The sequence below is a fragment of the Schistocerca piceifrons genome, chromosome 5, assembly GCF_021461385.2.
Source record: "Schistocerca piceifrons isolate TAMUIC-IGC-003096 chromosome 5, iqSchPice1.1, whole genome shotgun sequence".
Classification (NCBI taxonomy): domain Eukaryota; kingdom Metazoa; phylum Arthropoda; class Insecta; order Orthoptera; family Acrididae; genus Schistocerca; species Schistocerca piceifrons.
Genome location: NC_060142.1, coordinates 194,637,184 through 194,654,656, shown reverse-complemented (window position 1 = coordinate 194,654,656; position 17,473 = coordinate 194,637,184).

Below are 17,473 nucleotides of genomic sequence, written 5' to 3'. Positions count from 1 at the left end.
CTTCGCAATATCCTTTCTTCCAGGAGTGCTAGCTCTGCAAGGCCTGCAGGAGAGCTTCTGTGATGTTCGGACAGTAAGAGACGAGGTACTGTCGGAATTAAAGTCAGCTTTTGGTAGCTGAGATGGTAGAGCTCTTTCTTACGAAAAGCTGAGATTCGGGTCTCGGTCCGGAAAACAGTTTTAATCTCCCAAGAAGATTCAACAATACTGGATTAAATTTATTAAAGGAGCCATAAAATTCAACTAAACAGAAAATCATAAGTATTCAGCAGTCGCTACATCGACATTTTTGCGATGTAGCTCATCCATGTGTCGTGCATTGTACCTCTTTTTATTTCCGTGCTTTTAAATACCAAAACAATTCGATCGCTTCATACACAATGACCTTCTGCTTGACGCCGAGAAGAAATATCGCTAAACCTGATACTCACCAAAAGATGCTGGTTCAGTCATTTCCAGTCTCAAGGCCTTACCTGAAAGAGAAGATATTTATTGGTAAACGAATAATTGCAATGTTTCGAAAAAGTAGAAAATAATATATTAAAACACTACTGAAGTATTGCACGACACAGCTCTTTTTGTAGTCGTCGTCTTCCTCCATAGGGTGACACGGCTTCCTGACATGATTCTTCTTTAATATTAGTTTATTGTTATACTTGTATGCCAAATGGATTTCAGAATCTTCTTCAGTGCAAAGTCTAAAAAAACTGTATTTGTTTACTTTACTAGCATGCAAGCGGTGGAATGCAAGCACTGGAATGTATGGGCTCTGAGCAATTAAATAAATGTAGAGGTTACTTTTGCAGTTTCCATGTTGGACGCTAATTTGATTGGCGGAATCTCGCAGAAAACCCAAAGAGATTCTGGTCATACATAAAGCACACCAGTGACAAGACGCAACTACTATCTTCACTGTGCGATAACAACGGTGAAGTCACTTATGACAGTGCTACTAAAGCAGACATTAAACACGGTTTTCCGAAACTCCTTCACCAAAGAAGACGAATTAAATATTCCTGAAATACAAGAACAACTGCCAAGATGAGAAACTTAGAAGTAAATGCCCTCGATGTTGCAAAGCAGCTTAAAGCACTTAATAAAGACAAGGCCTCAGGTCCAGATTGTATACCAGTCAGGTTCCTTTCAGAGTATGCTGATACAATAGCTCCATATTTAGCAATTATATACAACAGCTCCCCCACAGAAAGATTCTTACCTAAAGACTGGAAAACTGCTCATGTCACACCAATACCCAAAAAGGGAAATAGGAGTAATCTGCTGAATTAAAGGCACATATCACTAACTTCGATGTGCAGAGGGGTTTTGGAACATATACTGTATTCGAACATTATGAAGTACCTCGAAGAAAACGTTTTATTGACACATAGTCAGCACGGATTTAGAAGAAATCGCTCTTGTGAAACACAACTAGCTCTTTATACTCATGAAATAATGAGCGCTATCGACAGGGGATGTCAAACGGATTCCTTAGTTTTAGATTTCCAGAAGGCTTTCGACGCCGTTCCCCACACGTGTCTTCTAACCAAACTGATTGCCTATGGAATATCGCCTCAGTTGTGCGACTGGATTCGTGAATTCCTGTCGGTAAGGTCACAGTTCCTAGTAACAAACGGAAAGTCATCGAGTAGAACAGTAGTAATATCCGGTGTTCCCCAAGGAAGTGTTATAGGCCCTCTGTTGTTTCTCCTCTATATTAACGACATAAGAGACAATCTGAGTAGCCCTATTAGATTGTTTGCAGATGATACTGTCATTTACAGTCTTGTTAAATCATTAGATGACCAAAACCAATAGAAATATTCTTTAGATAAGATACCTGTATGGTGCGAGAAGTGGAAATTGACCCTGAATAAAGAAAAGTGTGAAATTATTCACATGAGTACTAAAAGAAATGCGCTAAATTTCGATTACACCGTAAATTACACAAATCTGAAGGTTGTAAATTTAACTAAATACTTAAGGATTATAGTTATAAATAACCTAAATGGGAACGATCACATAGATAGTGTTGCGGGTAGAGCAAACTAAAGACTGCGATTCATTGGCAGAACACTTAGAAGGTGCAACAGGTCTACTTAATAGACTGCTTACATCACACTTCCGGCCCTATTCTGGAGTATTGCTGTGCGGTGTTGGATCCGCATCAGGTGGTACTGGTGGATGACATCGAAAAAGTACAAAGAAGGTTAGCTCAAAAATGGTTCATATGGCTCTGAGCACTATGCGAACAACATCTGAGGTCATCAGTCCCATAGAACTTAGAACTACTTAAACCTAACTAACCTAAGGACATCACAAACATCCATGCCCGAGGCAGGATTCGATCCTGCGACCGTAGCACTCACGCGGTTCCGGACTGAAGTGCCTAGAACCGCACGGCCGCCGCGGCCGGCAAGCTTAGCTCGATTTGTACCATCGCGAAATAGGGGAGATAGTGCCACAGACATGATCATTAAAACATAGGCGTTTTTTATAGCGATGGGATCTTCTCATGAAATTTCAATAACCTGTTTTCCCCTCCGATTGCGAAAACATTCTGTTGGCACCCACCTACACAGGGAGAAATCATCATCACGATAAAATGAGGGATCGCACAGAAACATTTAAGTCCTCATATTTCCCCCGCGCCGTTCGAGAGTGGAACGGTAGAGAGCCAGCTTGAAGATGGTTAATTGAACCTTCTACCAGCTATTTATTGTCAAGAGCAGAGTAATCACTTAGATGCAGATGTAGGTGTAGATTCGTTATCCACCTTTCAGCAATTTGAATTATGTGTGAAGTAAGCTATTTTATAGGGATCGGCCTTATTAGACGAAGGAAAAGCTGCTAATTCTGGGAACCTCATGCAACAGAACGACCACTGCTCATACTGAGGCATTTAGGCAGAGGCAGTCGTTTTCCCCTCGCTTTATCTGCAAGTGTAATTCGAAAGAAAGCGACTAATAGTGGTACAGGGTACCCTCCGACACCCTCCGTACGATGGATTGCGTAATGTCGATGTAGATATAGATGTAGAATAGATCAGTAGTCAAACTATTACAAACCGATATAACAGAGCACTTGCGGAAGCGGAACTGCTGCCAGGCGGTCACGTGGCTCTTCACTGCAGACGTTATGTTCTAACAGTCAACAGGTGTTGTGTGTGTGTCTGCGTGACAGAGAGAGAGAGAGAGAGAGAGAGAGAGAGAGAGTCGATCGTATGGTATCAGCGCATCACCTTGTCCGGATTCTACACGTGATATAAGGGCAGAAATGGGCTACCATGTTGTGGCGTGACCGCAACTGCTTGGTGAATCAAGCTGTCCGATTTGTAAGAGCATCAACTCAGAATGTTAAACGTGTTTACAAGGAATGGTGTACAACTGGTGGCCATGAAATACAGACACTTTGCACTGACTTCGAATGTCTGCCCTAGCGCCAAGTCCCTACCGTCTGGGAAAAAATTCAGGTGACTGCTGTATATAAGAAGCGTAAAAGAACGGATCCGCAATATTTGAGATCAATATCCGTAAGATTGGTTTGGCTGGTACTACATCAGATATTGTTTAACAAAGAAATATGATCGAATATTCATAACATTTTCTTTGACGAAAATGTTTCACATCATAGTTCCTTGAGAGTGGCCGACGAACAGTTTGCGCTCCAGTCGCGTGTACCACAATTGCAATGTATTTAGATTTGGAAGAGGAGCAGAAGAAAAGCAAAAGGAATCGCGCTTGAGTGAAGCCATGGGTCTCACGGCGAAGAGTTAAAAACATCCAAGGAAATCAGTTACGGGAGCTGCAAGTCGGGGACGTTGCTCCGTACTAAAATTATTTGTGAGTGGACGAGATTAAATTTCAGTATGTGTTCCAGAAAATGGCTCCTCTTATTACGAAGCAGAGTGCACACCTTGGAAATTTTACATCTGCAAAAGAAAGACTTACCGTAACATTGTGATATCTTCCAGCAGACGAAAGATACTCCAGTTTACAGTAAAGCACCCTAGTACCGCAGTGCACACTAACGAAAATAATACCAGAAACGACTTAAAGGTATTTATAAAACTTTGTAGTAGAAATATCTGAAGCTACAGCTGTTTAGTACATACTATAGCCATTAAGAAATATTTTTATTCCTGCAAAAGTTGTGGTTTATCTCCTTTATCCCGGGTTGCGTCCTGGCCGTGTTCCATGGCTGATGGCCTCCACATTTTTGCAGCTCTCCTTTCTTCTTATTCTTTCTTTCTTGTGTTTAGGATTCTGCAGGTTATACAGTGCTTCATCTGCCTTGTACATTTCCATCAATTTGGTTTTAGATGTGATGGCCGGCCGCGGGGCCGTGCGGTTCTAAGCGCTGTAGTCCAGAACCGCGTGACTATTACGGTCGCAGGTTCGAATGCTGCCTCGGGCATGGATGTGTGTGATGTCCTTAGGTTAGTTAGGTTTACGTAGTTCTACGTTCTAGAGGACTGATGACCTCAGATGTTAAGTCTCATAGTGCTCAGAGCCATTTGAACCATTTTAGATGTGTTGCACGACATAAATTTCGAATCCATGTTGATAAACATCAGATGTCAGACAGCTGAAGGGCTGCTAGCGCTCCAAGTGCTTACATTTCCACACGCGGTAGCAGAAAACGAACGCTTTCTTTGATCAGATCTGAGGCGAAGGGCTTGCTTTGATCAAAGAAAATTTGACGAAGGCCTGAGTTTGACAAAGTTTCTTATTACACTATCAAATTTTATGTAGCAACGACACTCTATAAAAGGAAATTTGATAGTGTACTAACAGCTTTTGTTGCAGAATTCTTCTGCATATTCTGAGTTCGAATATAATAAATTTCATAGATTCCGAAAAGCTTATGTCCACAAATCAGCATGATTTTAGAAAGCCTCTCTCGTGCAAATCTATGTTTGCCCTTTTCTCACACCTTTTTCTGCGAAATATGGATGAAGAGCAAAGTACAACAGGTACGTCCCACATTTCTAGATTTCCGAAAGGCATATGGCACTGTACCCCGCTGCAGACTGTTAGCGAACGTAAGAGCGTATGAGTAGCTCGAAGACCTCTTAAGTAACCCAATATGTTGTTCTCGACGGTGAGTGTTCATGAGAGACTACGGTTTCGTTAAGTATGTCTCAGGGAACTTTCATAGGATTGATATTGTATTCTGTATACACAAATGATCTGACGGACAAGTTGGATAGCGTTCTGTGGTTGTTTTGGTTGGGCTGTTTGGGGGAGAGACCAAACAGCGACGTCATCGGTCACATCGGATTAGGGAAGGACAGGGAAGGAAGTCGGCTGTGCCCTTTCAAAGGAGCCATTACAGCATTTGCCTGGAGCGATTTAGGGAAATCACGGAAAACCTAAATCAGGACGGCCGGACGCTGGATCAAACCGTCGTCCTTCCGAATGCGAGTCCAGTGTGCTAACCACTACGCCGCCTGTGGATTGTGGTAGGGAGACGAATAGTCGACTTCGGTTTTTGAGAAAATTTTAAGAAACTGTGGTTAATCTATAAGGTACATCGCATACGGATCCTAGTGCGAGCTGTTGTTGAGTACAACTCGAAAATTTGGCATTAGTAGGTTTGAACAACACCCAGTGAGCCGTGTGCGGCTCATGTTCATGCCGTTTCTTGCTTGACAGCTTGCCTTTACGGAACTGTCGCCTCGTTTCTTATTCGGTTACTGATATCACCGAGTTGCTGGCTTACCTGCAGCAGCGCGTATCGATAAGAGCACTGTCACATTATCTTTGAAGTGACCGCTAGTATTTCCGGCTCGTCTGGCGACACACATGTACTGTCCGACGGAAGGAGACTGGAGGGGAAACGACCGTTGGTTGGTCGTTCGGTCGGTCGTCTCGTCGGGCGAAGTGTATTTGGTCTGTTGACCGTTTCTGGGACTCGTCAGTTGGTCATCTTGCAGGACGTGGGGCGGTTCCTTCCTTGTGTAGAGATGTCGGGTGGACAATGGGCAAGTGTTACCTATGCATGGTTGAGTCACAGCCAGTGTGCCCGTGTCGCCGTGTCTCCGAATTCCGAACGGACATGAAGTTGAGTCGGGCTGGAGCTGCAGTGAGGTCCGGATAGCCAAGACTCGACCGACCGTTGCTGACACACATGACTTGAGTGGGGACGATCTTGGCTGTGATTCGGCCGGTCGTTTCACCGGACGACGTGTATTTGGTCGCCGACGGCTTCTGGGTTCTCTGCGTGGGTCGACTTGTGATTCGTCCTTGTTGTTCCACAGTGCTTGCTTTTAGCACTGGTCGAGTTCTTGTGGAAGTGTTTTCGTGGATCTTTGACTAGCTTCGACTGAGCAGTTAATTTTAATGCTATCTGCGTACTGGAGTAGGCAGTCGGTCGGTTGGGACACAACAGCGAGTAAGTCTCCGCGGTGAGGTCATTAGCTTACTGTTCCGCAGTGTGTTTTTCCTCGCCGTATGATGCTGTCCGACACGGGGTTTAGTTTGACAGCCCTTGGTATTTGTTCATATTTTTAACTGATTATTGTGCCTTGGTTGTATTTAGACGCCAATATCTGAAGACGTAGTGCTGCTGGTTTCTTCGTCCTCAGCTGATATTTTCCGTTGTCATAACGTTGGTCGGCGGAAGGGAAATGATTAGGCGGTTTGTCGGTCGTTTAGCCTTCCCTGGGTCGGGTTGCCATCTGATTACTTAATCTTATTCTTGGCTGCCTATCTCACCTAACCTTACGTTAGAGCTATCTCCTCAGGCCGACCCTTGGAACACTCCTGAACACCACTGTTCTGTTGTTTTTAGATTTTGATTTTTGTCTCGAGGTCTGTGTAAGGCCTTCAGCAGCCTATTAATTTAGCTTATTTTAATTTTAAAATAAGGCCTTATGCCACCTTAAGTTAAAACTTTGAAGATTCTTATTTGAACTATTTTTTTTTTTTTTTAAGAGAAAGAAAGGGGCATTTGGCTCTATTGCAAATCCTTGTCGTCCAAGCTTTCAGCCATGAGTTGTTCTATGTTCAGTATGTGGCCTTGAGCCGAGCCTTAATCTCATAATTTTTAAGGTGGCTCCTTCGGCCGCATGTATCCCTTTTCAGCCGTATTGTTTTTGAATCCTCTTAAGGGCATGTGTGATTAAGTGTTTTTAGGAAAATAAAGATTGTATGTTTTGTGGAACTAAAAGTAACTGATCTTGGCCCCTTTCCACAACCATAAGCTGATCCACTCTGTTCTACGAAAGCAGATTTCACCCAGGTATTACGGAGATGCTTCGGGAACTCAAACGGGAATACCTGGAGGAAAGGCGAGGCTGCTTTCGGGGAACACTACTGGATAACCGGTATTTGAAGATGGCTGCAAAGCGATTCTACTGCCGGCAACATACGATTCATGTGAAGACCACGAAGATAATATACGAGAAATTAGTGCTCATACTGAGGCATTTAGGCAGAAGCAGTCGTTATCCCCTCGCTCTGTCTACGAGTGTACTGGAAAGAAAACGACTAATAGTGGTACAGGGTACACTCCGGTATCCGCCGTACGATAGCTTGCGTAATGTCGATGTAGATATAGATTTAGAAGAGGACCTACCCGATAAGGAGCGGGGATAGTTTTCATGGCTTGTCGATGACGATGAATTCACACCAGATAGTAACTGCTTCTGTCAGGGACTGCAGCTCCACCTCAACCAGTTTACAACAAAAAGTTGCGGCGCCAACTGCATGAAAAGGTGTTTGGTGTCGAGTACATCTCGAAATGTGAAGAAACCTTAATGTGTACCATGTTACTACCCTCTGCGAAGCACTTCACGGTAGTTTTCAGAGTACGTATGTGGATGTAGAGTTAGTTACGACCGTTGCTCACAGTCAGGTCAACCAACACAGGAACTGGTAGTAGGTGACGGAAGCGTGAAGTATAAGCCGAAGAATTAAGTGTTTCTATATATTTTCAAATCATGTAAAGCTTCGACTGCATCGACAGTTTAATGAGGCGAGTAAGCTGCAGAGAAGGTGTACCTCTAACCAGTGATGGTTCTGTGACGTTTTGGTTGTGATTTTCGTACCAAGTATTAGGAAACACTCGGGCTCGTGTGAACACGAACCAAGACCAGAATGAGATTTTCACTCTGCAGCGGAGTGTGCGCTGATATGAAACTTCCTGGCAGATTAAAACTGTGTGGCTTCTGTTAAGTTCGGAAGGTAGGAGACTAGGTACTGGCAGAAGTGAAGCTGTGAGAACGGGACGCGAGTCGTGCTTGGGTAGCTCAGTTGGTAGAGCACTTGCCCGCGAAAGGCAAAGGTCCCGAGTTCGAGTCTCGGTCCGGCACACAGTTTTAATCTGCCAGGAAGCTCCACGAACCAAGACGCTTATCTCAACTTACTCGATGACAAAATGCAACCCTTTCTTCTCCAGCTCCGTGGTGAGTGGGTACCGGTCGCTATCCGGTCGGTCGCACTTTCAAATACGCCCGCCGCCAGTTACGCCGCCGCGTTTCTTACAGCCGCCACCGCGGCTCGAGGGCGATCCCACGAACGATTGCGCCGCTGTCAGTGATATGAAAGCATCCCCTCTCCAGAAATTTATGCACAGAGCCCATTTTGTGTGCTACGTATTATTCTTACTGTTTGATATTAGATGTAGAATGAATTAGTATGTGATTTATCTGTTCATAAACAGCATATATTCCTTGGCCCTGTATCCACTGAAGAACCACACAGCGTGCAACGGAAAACGTAACAGTGAATATCCTACGGACATTTCTAAGCCATTTTCACAGGGATGTACACATATGTTCCTGGTTTAAGGAACATTCAGGCACCCAGTGACTCCTAGATTGGTCCGCTTAATCATGCGATGTTATTCCGAAAGAAAATATCTATGACTGTTTGGAATAGAAGGTATACCGTGGCTATCAACGTCCGCACAATTTGGTAGCTTTGCTTGTCTGATAACAGTCAAGTAGTAAGTTCCGCTGCATAAAACATTTCTGAGTAACATCGGTGCCGGAGGCGGAACTACATAGGATTGGCGTAATTTTACCAATGGACAAAAATTTCTTTTGTACCTTAACCATACCAGTGGCCGTCTGAAAGCAATTTCATGCATACATTAGAAATGTTTGTGAGAGCTCCCCATTCCTGACGCCAGCAAGTGCTTTCATCTCTCCGAGGTCGGATGGGAAGATCTGAAGTGGTTAGGCAGTGGAATGCCAGATGTTCAGCATGCTGACGAGGTGCATGTCTGTAGCGGATGGTAGCAATGAGCAACACATATAATCAATACCTCATCTGCGACCAGTCCTATTAAATTGTTCATGCTATAAAGACATTATTATACATTGATCAACCAGAACATCGTGACCACCGATCTACTGTCGATATACACCCGTCCAGGCAATAGCTGCGTCATCTGGTTAGGAACGACTGCTACTCAGACACAAGCACAGTTCATGTAGTATCAGTGAGTGTGCTGTCGGAGTGTAGAAGTGGAAAGGCGCGCGATGCATCTGACTATGACCGAGGGGAGATTGTGAAGGTTCGGAGGCTCCTCACGAGCATTTCTGAATCTGCGCGACTTGGCGTTGTATTCGAGGAGTGCTGTGGTGAGTGTCTTCAACATACGGCGAAACCGATGTGAAATCACATCCAGACGTAGTGGGGTTGGGCGGCCACCCATCAATATAACTGTGGGACGTCGTAGTCTGGCCAGACTGGCAAACCAGAACAGGTGGCGAAATGTGGTAAAACTAACATCAGACTTCATTCTGGGCAGAGCACAAGTCTGTCTGAACACACAGGGCACCAAACACTCCTAACGAGGGGCTCTACAGCCGACGACCGATGTATGTGTCAATGTTAATACCACGGAACCGGCAATTCTCACTGAAATGGGCACATATCAATTGACACTGGACGTTGGCGTAGTGGCAGAGCCTTGCATGGTCTGAAGAATCCGTTGTCATTCAGGAGAATAGCTCCTTGACATCTGCAATGTGGGGTGGAGACAAGGTGGTTGCGGCTCCATTATAAGCTGGCGGACGTTCACGTGGGCACCCATGGGTGGAGTGGAGCTCGTGCAAGGCACGATGATGGCTAAGGCGTATCGTACACTGGTTGCAGAACACGTACACCCCTTCAATCACGATCATGTTTCCTGATGGCAGTGGTATTTTTCATCACGATATGCCCCATGTCAGAAGGGCTGGAGTGTAATGGGTTGTTTCGAAGAACACAGGGGCGAGTTCCCCATTGATGTGCTGGCTCCTCAACACGACAGATCTGAATCCATTCGTACAAGCCTGTGATGTGACTGAATGTAGTGTCAGCGCTAACCGCCCCCCTCCTCCTCCTCGGGAATTACGGGTGACGTGTGTGGAGATGTGGTGCCAAGTCCCTCCACCGACCTACCGAGCCCTCATTTCTTTCATGGCACGACGCGTCGCAGCTGTTATCAGCGCTAAAAGTGGACATACGGGCTATTAGGTCGGTGGTCATAATGTTCTGGCTGATCAGCGCAGTTTTACATAAATATTCCTTTTTTGCTACCTTTTCTTTTCATTGCATATCTATGATAGAATTTGATTAGTACAGGTTATCTGTTTCTTCCGATATATGTTCCATATGCCATTTATGGAACTGTTCTTTTTCATTTTGCACTGTTGTGTGCTAATACATTAATCCTCGAGGGGCGTTCAAGCACCTTTTTTATCTAAAAGCACCTTGGCTTTATTCAGGATTTCAGTACACCATGTTATTTCTCACTCTTCTGACTACGAAACCCTATTTTTCAATATAATCTCAGTTCAGTGTCATTGCCTTCCATCACCTTCCTCTGAGGGTCTGTATGCCCGCATGGTACCACTGTACCGATCGATGTCGGAACCAACGTCTTGGTGCATCAGTTACCTCCCCGTCATACACGAATTGCTTCCGCCGGAGTGCATCCTTTATTGGACCAAACGGATGAAAGTCGGAAGGTGCAAGATTGGGACTGAGCGTTGGATGTGGAAAAAGTGTCAAGTATTGTTCCGATGATGAGAGGTTCGTCACCCAAAGAATCAACGTGCCTTCGTTCACTGTCATGCCTCTGTAGACATTCTGCATGTGCCTATAAATACCTATGATGATCTGGTTTTTCCCCAAATGAAACTCTATGATAACCCACTACTTGCAACACACCTCCAAAACAGATGCCATTTTGAAGGCAACATGCAGTGCCGCCACCAATCGGAAGTTTATGGAACTATAGGGCTTGAAGCAGTATGTTCAAATGTGTGTGAATTCCTAAGGGACCAAACTGCTGAGGTCATCGATCCCTAGACTTATACACTACTTAAACTAGCTTATGCACACACACCCATGCCCGTGGGAGGACTCGAACCTCCGGCGGGAAAGGCCACGCCATCTGTGACATAGCGCCTCAATCCACGCAGCCACTCCCCGCGGCGAAGCAATAGCATTCTACGATGCCCCACAACAAATTCCGCATTTTTCCAACCGAAACTGGCTTAGAAGAAATGTGTTGCTTTACTTATTGAATCCCCATCGTATTCTGTGAGATAAACGAGTTTTGAAACGTGTCGCTATGTCACTATGTTAAGCGGTGACAAAAGAATGTAGAGAGACTTGCCGTGCGCAAGCCAGTGACTGATTTGTTTGCAGTAGCAGCTTTATTTTCGATGCATAACGGGAACCGTCAAATTAAAGTATAAGTGTACCAACATGAAACTTGATGGCAGATTAAAACTTTGTACCGAACTCGATCTCAAATCTGGGACCTTTACCATTAGCCAGCAAATGCTCTACCGACTGTGCTATCCGGTAACTACTCACGACCCGTCCTCACAGCTTTAATTCTGCCAATAGTTCATATCCTACCTTCTCCTGCATTTATACGGGATTGACACCGGTAATGAAACACCTACAATTAATGATGTTGCTGAGACATAGCTTAGGCACAGCTTGCGTGATTGTTTCTAGAATGAATTTTGACTTTACAGGCAAGTTTGCCCAGATTTTAAATTTCCTGCCACATTAAAGCTATATTCCGGACCGAGATTCGACGTTAGCTACTTTACATTTCGCAGTACTCTACACAATTGGCTACACAAGCGAGACTCACAACCTCGCGTTACAGCTGCACTTTCGCCATTAACTCGTTTCCATGCGAAAGTTTCATATCAGCGCACAAACCGCTGTAGAGGGATACAACCACCTGGCAGTGGCTAAGCCTTCATAATATCCTTTCTCCCAGATGAGTTAGCCTCACAAGTTATGCAGAAGAACTACTGTGGTGCTTGAAAGGTGGGCATCAGGTGTTAACAGAAGAGCACCTACACTACTGGCCGTTAAAATTGCTACACCACGAAGATGACGTGCTACAGACGTGATACTTAACCGACAGGAAGAAGATGTTGTGATATGCAAATGATTAGCTTTTCAGAACATTCACACAAGACTGGCGCCGGTGGCGACACCTACAACGTGCGGACATGAGAAAAGTTTCCAACCGATTTCTCATACATAGGCAGCAGTTGACCGGCGTTGCCTGATGAAACGTTGTTGTGATACCTCGTGTAAGGAGGAGAAACGCGTACCATCACGTTTCCGTCTTTGATAAAGGTCGGATTGTAGCCTATAGCGATTGCGGGATATCGTATCGCGACATTGCTGCTCGTGTTGGTCGAGATCCAATGACTGCTTGCAGAATATGGAATCGGGAGGTCAGGAGGGTAATACGGAACGCCGTGCTGGATCCCAACGGCCTCGTATCATTAGCAGTCGAGATGACAGGCATCTTATCCGCATGGCTGCAGCGGATCATGCAGCCACGTCTCAGTCCCCGAGTCAACAGATGGGGACTTTTGCAAGATAACAATCATCTGCACGAGCAGTTCGACGACGTTGCAGCAGCATGGACTATGAGCTCGGAGACCATGGGTGCGGTTACCCTGACGCTGCATCACAGTCAGGAGCGCCTGCGATGGTATACTCAACGAGGAACTGGGTGCACGAATGGCAAAACGTCATTTTTTCGGATGAATCCAGGTTCTGTTTACAGCATCATGATGGTCGCATCCGTGTTTGGCGACATCGCGGTGTACGCACGTTCGAAGCGTGTATTCGTCATCGCCATACTGGCGTATTACCCGACGTGATGGTATGGGTTGCCATTCGTTACACTTCTCTGTTCGCATTTTGAACAGTGGACGTTACATTTCAGATGTGTTACGATCCGTGGCTCTACGCTTCATTCGAGCCCTGCCAAACCCTAAATTTCAGCAGGATAATGCACGACCGCATGTTGCAGGGTCCTGTACGGGCCTATCTGGAAACAGAAAGTGTTTGACTGCTGCCCTGGCCAGCACATTCTCCAGATCTCTCACCAATTGAAAACGTCTGGTCAATGGGGTCAAGTAACTGACTCTTCACAATACGCCAGTCACTACTCTTCATGAACCGCGGTGTAGTGTTGAAGCTGCATAGGCAGCAGCACCTGTACACGCCATCCAAGATCTGACTCAATACCCAGGCGTATCAAGGCCGCTATTACGGCCAGAGATGGTTGTTCTAGGTACTGATTTCGCAGGCTTTATGAACCCAAAAAGCGTGAGAATGTAATCACATGTCAGTTCTAGTTTAATGTATTTATCTAATGAATACCTGTTTATCATCTGCATTTCTTCTTGGCGTAGCAATTTTATCGGCCAGTAGTGTGTGTGGACGGGTCGTCAGGCGTGCTTGAATAGATCATTCAATGGAGGACTTGACGGCGAAAGGCGGAAGTCTGGTCTGGTCTGGTAGGCAAATTTAATCTGCTATGAAGTTTCAAATCAGCTCACACACCGTTCCAGTGCGAAAATTCAGTCTGGAAACTTTGTCCCTATTGACGGACTGGTTCCACTAAATTGGTTTCGATGTATAGTGCCGACTGTGGATTAGGTATAAGTTCAAATGGTTCAAATGGCTCTGAGCACTATGGGACTCAACTGCTGAGGTTATTAGTCCCCTAGAACTTAGAACTAGTTAAACCTAACTAACCTAAGGACATCACAAACATCCATGTCCGAGGCAGGATTCGAACCTGCGACCGTAGCGGTCTTGCGGTTCCAGACTGCAGCGCCTTTAACCGCACGGCCACTTCGGCCGGCCATAGGTATAAGTGATGTATGTACATAGTCTGAAGTCACGAATGAAAATCTCTACCGTGGCGAAGTTTTGAAGTACCGTAAGTCTCCTGCTCACTTCGCAGATGTCCTAACCACTACTGTATCGACTCTACTAGCATGCTTCCCTCCTCAGTTCAAATTCCCATTCACGCTTCAGCCTTCTGTGTCATAGTGACGTAATGGTTATCACATCTGTCTAGTGAGTAGGAGACCTGGGCTCAAATCCTGCCATGTGTACAAATTTTCATTCGTCTCCTCAGTCTGGATACACATCATCGATGCTCGATATGTGCAAAGGTCTCTGGAATCACGTAGTTTCATTTGATTAAAGCGCCTATGTGTAGATTTCAGACAATATCCTCCGTTTCGTTGCATGCCGTCATGCTATTCCAGTACTGTTGGAGAATGTCTGGAAGCTGTTGGACTTTAGGTGAAATACTGTCTGAGTCGTGAATGGAAATTTTGTTTGAGAGGGGGACGCGCTAGAGTAGCCTGTGCAGTTTTGCAAAACCAATGTGCCAGGGTGACATAGTGGTTAGCACATCTGCCTAGTGAGCACGAGAATTATGGTACGTTCACATCTTGGCCATGGTACAGATTTTCATTCGTCGCTTCGGTCTGGCTACATGCATCACTAATGTTTAATACTTGAAAAGGTCTCTGGAATAATATCGATTCATTTGACTGAAGTGTATATGTAACGAAGTATCTCTTGTCAATGTCTAATATTTCACAAAGTTGTTTGAAAGTCACGTATTTCTTAAGTGGACTTTTCTTAACTCTGACAACATCCTTCTAAGTATAAATACAAATGTGCTGAAGTACTTCTCACCATAAACTATTATCTAAGAAAAGAATACAAAAACTATAGCTTCACTCGCTGTTGTTTTGCTATATAAGTGGCATTTTTTGAAGAATAATTCAGCAACGGATGCACTAACCACAACGCACCCTGACATAGTGTCTTTGCACAACTGTATGGACTATCCTAGCATGTTTTCCTCCTCAGTTCAAATTCCCATTCACGCCTCAGCTTACTGTGCCAGAGTGGCGTAATGGTTATCACATCAGAATTACGCTTTGGTTTTACGGGACGCCAATGTGTAATGGCGACCCTCCATTTCCCACAGTCAAATAAATCATCACAGGGCACTGTAACTATTAGAAAGCTCTCCTACCGTGCATTTGTTTCAGGAAGGTCCATGTACAGGAAAACAATTATCGAACTATATGAAAAAAACGTAAATTAGTTACAAATTGCGGCGTGCACACACTTTATTCAACATGTAAACGTCACTACAGGTATTCAGATTTAGGTTATGACATGTTCGATATGCCTGCTGTCATTGACGATGATGTGGCGCAGATGAATAGCGAAATTCTGCATGAACCGCTGAAGTATCAGATCATCGATGCTGTCGATGACTTACTAAATACTTCTTTTCAGCTACCGAGCGAGGTGGCGCAGTGGCTAGCACACTGGACTCGCATTCGGAAGGACGACGGTTCAATCGCGCGTCCGGCCATCTTGATTTAGGTTTTCCGTGATTTCCCTAAATCGCTTCAGGCAAATGCCGGGATGATTCCTTTGAAGGGGTACGGCTGACTTCCTTCCCCGACCTTCCCGAAGCCGATGAGACCGATGTCCTCGCTGTCTGGTCTCCTCCACCAAACAACCCTCTTCTCAGCTCAACAGTGGTTTTGGGTTTATTGCTGTTCACGTTGTGTTTAATACAGCTCCACAAAAAGGAGTCACATCTGTTCAGACGGGAGAAGATAGCGACCAAAGAGGCCTATGCCAGTGCCTCTGGGTACCCTAGAGCCAGAATGCGGTCCTCAAAGTGCTCCTCCAGGACATCAGACAGTCTCCTGCTTCGATAGGGTTGAATTCCGCCTTGCATGCACCATATCTTGTCGAAACCAGGGTTACTTTTGATAATGGGGGTGAAATCATCTTTCAAAACCTTCATGTACCGTTCGGTGGTCACTGTGCCATCATGGGATATCGCACCAATTATTTCGTGACTGGACATTGCCCACCTCACAGTAACCTGTTGAGAGTGAAGAGACTTCTCGTTCGCGAAATTCAGATTCTCAGTCCCCAAATGTGCCAATTTTGCGTGTTGACGAACCCATCCAAATGAAAGCGGGCTTCGTCGCTAACACATGTACGCATGCTTGCATGCGCATACTATTTCGTATTATGCCACACGGCCAGGCGTGCAGTTTGAATGTCCTAAAGCAAACCGTTCAGAAGTTATGATGATTTTATTTCGTATAGTTCAATAATTGTCATCCCGTAATAACATATAATACGAGGGAGTGCTGAAAATGAATGCCTTCAATTTTTATGTGAAAATTCTTGAAGTTTTTTAAATAAAATAAACTTCTTTAATAATTTGTGTATTTATTCTTCAATGCCACATGTTTGCATCCATTTGCCGACAGAGGGCTCCAAACTGCAGCGTGTAACATGGCAATGTGCGTTTTTTACTTTGTCGGTGCTTGTAAAACAGCGTGCCGTAATCGAGATTCGAGTCTGAAGAATTCGTCCACACATGGAGCACCACTTCTTCAGCATGTAAATGCCAGACCACATACGAGTACTGCGACATCTGCAGCATTCCGATCTCTTGGGTTCTCTTTCATCGATCATCCTCCATATAGGCCCGATTTTCACCTGTTTCGAAAATTTCACTTTGAGACTGCTGACGCGGTGCAGACAGAAGTGAGGTTGGGGCTCCGTCAACAAAGTCGAACACTGTGCAATAATGGTATCAACAAACTGATCTCTCGTTGTGAATAAGTTGAGAAATAAATATGTAGACATTTTGAATAAAGACGTGGAATGTTAATAACAATTTTTTGTCCCAAAAATTAAGTTTTGATATGAAATTTTTTAGGACGTTTATGTATTTCTCATAACTAGATTCTCAGATCCTTTAAATCATTTGTTTAGTAGTTTAAAAAGGTTAATCTGAAACTAGTGTCATATTCTTTTTTCAAAGCAAAATCATATATCACTCCGTCTTCAGGCTACAAGTGCTCCATCGGGACCATCCAACCTCCATGTCATCCTCAGCTGAGGATGCGAGTAGGAGGGGCGTGTGGTCAGTACACCGCTCTCCTAGTCGTTATGATGATTTTCTTAAACCGGAGTCCCTACTACTCGGTCGAGTAGCTCCTCCATTGGGATCACGAAGCTGAGTGCACCCCGAAAAATGGCAACACCGCATGGTGGCCCAGATGGTCTCCCATCCAACTGCCGGCCACGCCCGACAGCGCTTAACTTCGGTAATATCACGGGAATCGGTATGT